The sequence below is a fragment of the Manis javanica genome, chromosome 3, assembly GCF_040802235.1.
Source record: "Manis javanica isolate MJ-LG chromosome 3, MJ_LKY, whole genome shotgun sequence".
NCBI lineage: Eukaryota > Metazoa > Chordata > Mammalia > Pholidota > Manidae > Manis > Manis javanica.
The window spans coordinates 193247426-193254593 of NC_133158.1; the positions used below are offsets into that span (position 1 = coordinate 193247426).

At 46.3% G+C, this 7168-nt stretch overlaps 1 pseudogene; it reads left to right on the forward strand.

Annotated features, from left to right (window-relative positions):
* Window positions 1–4294: 4294 nt before the first annotated feature.
* Window positions 4295–4944, forward strand: LOC140848284 (NMDA receptor synaptonuclear signaling and neuronal migration factor pseudogene; annotated as a pseudogene).
* The last annotated feature ends 2224 nt before the right edge of the window (window positions 4945–7168 follow it).

Genomic DNA, 7168 nt, shown 5'->3' on the forward strand with positions numbered 1-7168 from the left:
GCCTGGTCATAATCCTCACTGTGGCCAAAGTAGGTCCCTGGTGTCTTGACAACTTATTTTTTTTTTAATGGTAAAGGTCTTTGAAGGAGAGTAAGAAGGAAAATTGAGTTTCAGAGACAATGTTAAAATTGTTTCAAGCACTTAAACTGGTGGAGCTACAGAATCAGTGCCGTGATTTCATTCTTTACATACTTTTCTTTTTGACTGATTGCTGAGTGTGGATTCTGTTCTGTATCATAGAACCTGCTTCATCTTCTCAACAACTTAAAAGCCAAAAACATTTTCTAGGATCATTGATTTTGTAAAAAGTTGTAAATTCACATTAGCCTTGCCTTACTTTTCTATTTTCATACTTTATCATAATAGTGAGGGATGGAGGGGGCCGTTTAAAAAAGAAATGTAAAGAGAGCAACAAAACAGAGTAGTAATCCTGGGGTTTGCTGTCTGGTCAGTCAGCCAGTCATTTCCATGATGAATTCACTTGGACTTACTTTCCAATATTGGTTTATTTATAGGGCTTGAGCTGGTAATTAGTTATCGACTCTGAAAAACAAATTATTTATAAAGCATTTGTTCTATGATGTCACATGACACAAATGAGCTTTAGAATGACTGATGACTTTTCAAAACAGTTTAGTTTATTCCTATGTACAAGTCCCCAGTGGCTACCACAGTGCTTATGGGAAATCCAGTTCTAAGTCACTTGAAAACAATCATTTTGAGAACACTTTCAAAAAACTAAGCTAGTATATTTGGTGAAATAATAGCTGAGAAATAGAGTCAAAGAAAAGCAACAGAAGAGTTTGACAAAGTTGTTTTTTGCAAAGCAGCACCAAAAAGAGATTGTGGATTTCTATGATTTCCATTTACTTCATGCCCACTCATGTCATTACGGAAAAACCTGGACTGGATCGCTGAAGAAAAAACCAAGCAGCACTTGGAGTGTTGAGGTTTATTTTACATTGGTGGGCTCAGAGGGGAGTAATCTCTCAAGGTCTGAGCCCCGAACAAAGGCAAGGGGAGCAATATATACCATTCTGCTTCCGTATCTGCAACATTACTACATGCACAGTAAGCAAGCAAGCAATCAAGCAAGGGCGAGTGAGTTTAGGAAGTGAGTGCCTGGCAGAGCGGGAAGTGAAGGGGAAGGAGAAAACGGGAGTTTCTGCTGTCTTTGTTGAAGAAGAGAAGCAAAAGGGAGCCACCTGGACTAGACTGCTGACTTGTAAATATTTCCCTATCACTTCCCCCTCTGATGCCCCTTTAAACACTTCATTTTAAGGGGCATCATCTCCTTGGTTTATAATAGGGTCATAATGGCTCTGCATATACATGAGCTGTATGGAGGAAATGTGTTCCTTGATAAAGTTAATGAGCCAGTTAAAGATGCAGGGTCCCACTAATAGTCAAAGGAGCAACAGAACCACTGGCCCAGCAAGGCCAGTTAAAAGAGTTATTAGCCATGGGTTCCATCTTGACATCTGCAGCTCGGAAGGCACCAATGTCAGAGGTGTGGTTGCTAATTGGAAGGAGATGGGCACCTATTTCAAGGGCCGACTAAAATTAGAAGGGAGTGGGAGGGGCATGTGTCTCCCACCTCCCACCCCGCACCCCCACTTGGAGTCCTTGGCGTACCTCCTTAGCGCAGACCTCCACCAACTTTGTGCAGTGGGAGCTGCGGACACTCAAGGGGCTGAAGACAGACCCCATAGGAATACTAAACTGCTTAATCTGTTACAGAAAAACCTGAGAGGTCAATATTGAGGTAAGTTGGCTCTTTAGTCAGTGCCTTTAGGGCCTGCTTGACCTTTTCATCCCTGTCCCTTCTGCCTGATCCTGGACTCCTCCCCATCAGACATTCCAATGTGGGTGAGGGAGGTCCAGCAGACAGTGGAGCCATTTCTTCCCCTAATTGCACAGTCTGAGTCCCATTTATTTATTGTTCAAGTCCAGTACCTTTTCCCGTCTTTAAGGAAAAGGGTGGCCCTGTTCTTGTCATAACGTTTAGCAGGCATATAGGTGTAGGCACTGAACCAGTTCCCGATTTGTCTGGCTTTATGCAACCACGCTGAGATTCCCCAGGAGTGAGGGGGAGGAAGGGAAGGGAAAGAAGGTATAAAAATAACATTACAGAGTAAGGGTGAACGTAGTAACCACGTTTTTCTTGTGAAACCTTCATAAGAGTATATATCGATGATACCTTAATAAAAAAAAAAAACATTGCAGAGTGGTAGTGGGGAGATGCAGGCTGAGGCTTGAGTATAGTTAGGAGCAACAGGTAAGCACAGCAAAACAACCTGCAATTACCCAATAGACAATAGAAAGGGTGGCTTTCTGAGGAATAGTCCAGTCCGGCGGGGGACAACAGCAGAGAGTCCAACCACTCCGGTGGGGGCCCGGATCCACGGCACGCAGGTGTTCATTAGTCAGAGGGTAATCATTCGATGCGGAGGCGGAGAGGATTCTGGAGGTCTGGTGGGCCTTCCACTGATGTATTTCTTCGACCACCACATTATGGGCCTTTTGCACTCTGGAATGATGGATCCATGGAGTGATGCCTGCAACTTTGAGGGCAGTAGGAGTGGTTAGAACATGAATGTGGGGGCCAGACCATGGAGGATTGAGGGGGTTCCTTTTCCAATCTTTGACCTAGACTGAGTTCCCAGACTGGAAGGAATGTACTGGGGTCCGTAAGGAGATTGGGGCTCTTTCTGTGGTGTATTGCTGCAGCTTACTTAGGGTGGCTCCCAAGGCTTGGAACTGTTCTCTTGCTCCCTTACCTCCTATCTGGTGTAGGTTCCCTGGGAGGCTTCCTAGACATGGGGAGGGCATCCATACACTAATTCAAAAGGGGGAAAGCCTTGAGTCCCCGGTGTGCAGCGAGCACACAGTAGAGCCAGGGGCAGTAGGTCTGGCCATGGAAGGCCAGTTTCTTGGCAAAACTTAGCTAGGGTCCCCTTGAGGGTACAGCTCATTTGCTCTCCTATCCCTGAACTTTGTGGCCTGTATACAGTGTGGAGTTCCCAGGTGATTTGAGAGGTTTAGTTAAAATCTGTACTGTATCTGCTACAAAGGCAAGCCCATTGTCGCTGTGAATTGTAGACAGTAGGCCAAACCGGGAAACAATTTCACTTAAGAGGACTTTGGCTACCTCCCAGCTTTGTTCTATACTGGTTGGGAAGGCTTCAGCCCACCCAGAGTACGTACATGCTATCACTAGAGGGTATCTGAGTCCTCTGCCTGGCTGGACATCTGTGAAGTCTATCTCGAGGACTTCAAAGGGGGCAACTCCTGCTCTTCGGGCACTGGGTGGGGGTTGTGGTATGCATTGAGCATTATTTCTGGCACAAGTTACACACTGCTCACTTACTGCTTGGCCTAATGCTGGCAACTGGCTGATGTAGTATTGCTTTCTGAGGAGGGCTTCCAGTGCAGTTTTTCCTAGGTGGGTGAGCTGATGGTATTCACTGACTAAATGCCTTCCGGTTGCAGTTGGGACAAAGATGCATCTGTCAGGCAGCATCCATCATCCTTTTTCAGTTAGGGTGGCTCCTTCAGCCATGGCCCAATCCTTCTCCTTTTCAGAATACTTGGGTGGAGGGAGCACCACTGGGGGCATTACGGCCATGGTGAGGGAAGGAGCTTCACCTCACTCCTTACTGACTGTTGCTTTAGCTGCTTCATCTGCCAGCCGATTTCCATGTTATAGGGTTGTTTCCCTTTTGGCGTCCTTTGCAATGCAGAATTGCTACTTCTTTTGGGAGCACGACAGCCTCAAGGAGTTTTAGTATTTCTTCCTTGTTCTTAATTGCTTTTCCTGCTGCTGTGAGACCTCTTTCCTGGTAGATTGCCCCATGTATGTGTACAGTGGCAAAGGCATATCGGGAATCCGTGTAGATGTTGGCTTGCTTGCTCTTGCTGATGGTGAGGGCTTGAATCAAGGCATGCAGTTCAGCTTGTTGTTCTGACCATCTGGCTTTTGCTTCTAAGACCTCAGTGGCAGTTACTGCATAACCTGCTCTCTGGATACCCTCTTGTAGGTAACTGCTGCCATCACTGACCAGTGTGAGCTCTGGATTTTGTATTGCTTGATCTTACAAACCTGGATGACTTGTGTATACTTCGTCAGTTACTTCAGAGCAGTCATGATCTGGTTTCTCCTCTTCATTGGGGAGGAAAGTGCTGGATTCAGTGTCCATACTCTCTCAAGAGTGACTCATGGGTTTTCACAGACAACAAAACTCATGTTGCCTGGGAGAGCGCCGGGCAGGGGCGACGGCTCTGAGGCTAAGGGATGCACCGCCGCTCGACTGTGGGTGCCACCGCCTCCCGGAGGAGGGCACTGAGGAGCGAGGCCATGGCCTCGGTGGTGGCCACAGGGTGAGCAGTCCGAGCGTTCTGTGAGTACCTGCCTCAGAGGCACCCGGAGAACCGGCTGGCTGATGCCTACTCCGGCCACGATGGGTCCCCTAAGATGCAGCCAGCTCCCCCAGAACAGGTGCCGCCTCTCCCTTGTGTCCAGTGGCCGCCATGAGGGCAGCCTCTCAGAGGAAGTGGTCAGTGGGAAGCCGGCTGGCGAGGGTCCCCAGACCTGAGTGTACACCATCTCTGGGAAGCCAGCCCTGCTGCCCCGCCCAGAGGCTGAGGCCATTGAGCTGGCTGTGGTGAAGGGGAGGTGGCTACGGGAGAGGCACCCCCACCACCACAGCCAGCCCCTGCGTACCAGCCCAGACAGCAGCAGGCCCTGCCAGAGCTGAGTGGGCAGCCACCAGGGCTCCAAGGAATGGCCTGTATGCACCCAGCTGGGCCCCCGGCCCCTCCCGTCGGGCGGGTGAGCTTGACCAGCCGCCGCTGCCTGAGGCCCCTAGCCGCCGCAAGAAGCTGGAGAGGATGTACAGCGTGGACTGTGTGTCTGATGACATCCCTATACGTAAGAATGCCTAGTCCATCAGCAATGCCCCAGAGCAATTGCTCTGAGCTTGTTTTTGGTATGCCATTGGACAGGTCGTTTCCCCTCTCCACACGTCCATTATTTTTTCAACCCCACTTTCAAAGTAGCATGTTTCCAGGTACTGCTAGTTCTTGGGTAATTAGAGTTATAGAATATGTCAATATCCCAAGATGGATGTGAAATTTCAAAATAAAATAGTTGCTTTAAAAAGTATTTGAAAAACTTTTCCTCCAGTTTTGAAGTTGTCACCATATCAGCTGTTCACTTATTCATTTACTCTCTTAATAGAAAGTTCTTCAGTACTTTTTACATGCACTGCTTTGCATTTCTATTGGCAAACAGAATCAATACATTCTGCACCTCATATTAGCTTCTTAAAAGACTTAAAATAATTTGCTGGACCAATGAGAGACCTGAATTTGCAAATGGCACTTACATTAATGTGTCCTTCAAATATCCTTAAACAATCTCGTTAGGGGAAATAAATGGAACTATACAAAAGAGCGACCCTAAAAGTAGAGACACTGAAAGTAGAATTGTAAAATTTAGAGTTTCTAGTGGCAATTAAGTGTTAGTTTTAAAGCCTAGGCAAGGGGGATAGTGCGAGAATTCCTCCAGATCTTAGCACCTCCTGAACAAGCAACTATTCATAAAGGGAAGATGCCTTTCCTTTTCACCTTCTATGATCACAAGATGGCAGTGTTTCTGAGTTTTGCTACTGTAAGTAATTTAACTTAAAATGGAATTGGGTAGAATTGCTGTAGGGAAGTCAGAATAAATGTTGAGGAAGAATGTTAGCATGTGAAATAAAATCAACTAGCAAAGAAAATTAAACTGATCGTTTGCATTTCTGGAGGGGTGAGCTTGTGCCCAGATCTTGGATATATTTGACTGTTTGCAATTTAGTGATGTTTTCTAGAACTCTCAAAAGACTTGAGCTGGTAAATGTCTTGGAAGGAGAAAAGGAGGGTGATGAGGCTGGGAAATTAGCTGGGGTTAGATAATAAAGAACACTGTGTTCTGTATTAAGATGTGACTGGTCTTCAGTGGGGAGCCACTGAACAGTTTTTAAACAAGGCATTGAGTGGAATAATCAGACAATGCTTTGGAAAGATTACTATGGCAGCATTTTGCAGGCTGAGAAGTGGAGTGGGGAGGGAAAATGATTACATACCGGGGTCAAGCGAGCTAGTCAAGAAGCAGTTCCAGTGGTTTAAACAAGACTCAATTGTCTGGATTTAAACAGTGTCGGAGAGATAGAGAAGAGATTTGAACTGTATTTAAAAGTGGAGTTAGTAGGACTTTAAGAGAGAGAGTCATAAATTAGGTGACTGGGTAGATAGTGACATTAGTATAACTACATGAATTATATCAGAGAAGGAAAGTTTAGGGAAAAAATGGTATTTTGGGGTTGAGATACCTGTAAAATATCAGTTGAAGGCTAGTCACCAGTCAAGAATGAGGAATTTGTGTTTTGGGGAGAAAGAGGGTATGTGATTGGGGTTTTGTTTTTGTTTTGAAGGAGGAAATGGAGTCAGTCAAGCAGATCTTTAGGGCAGAGCATTCCAAGGCAAGGAGGGTGCTTGGTACGTTCACGGAACTGTAAGGAGCCGGCTCAAGTGACTGAATTATATCGGTTCATCAGAGAGTTATCAAGGACCTGTAATATGCCAGCCACCAAGCCAGGCACTGCAGAGAGAGATCAACCCCCAAGCCTCACGGAGCTGTGGAGGAGATGAGGGATCAGCAACTGAATGGTGCTCTCTCTGTCCTAGGACATTTCTAACCCCCTCTCCCTCGGTTTTCCCTTTCCTACCTCCTCATCCCGGTTCCTCCTTTCCTGTGGCCATTCCTCTTCTCAGTCAGGATATCACCTGGTTTCCTTTTCTCTTTCTCCCTCTCTTCCCCATCCACCCTTTCACTCTCCAGTTCTCTTGGTCTCTCTCCCTTCTTTCAGTCATCGATCTTGATATTCTGTTGTTTGAAAATGATACATGTAGGTGTGGTCTTTTTGGTGTTTATTCTGCTGGTGTTCCCTGAGCTTCCTGGATCTGTGGTTTGGGGTCTGAAATTAATTTGAGGGAAATTCTGCACTCTCTCTTTTTCTTCTCCTTTTGGTAATCCCATTATGTATCTGTCACACCTTTAGTAATTATCCCAAGGTCCTCAGGAGAGTATTTGATCTTCAAGTCATCCTGTGGAGCACCCCAGGGTCTA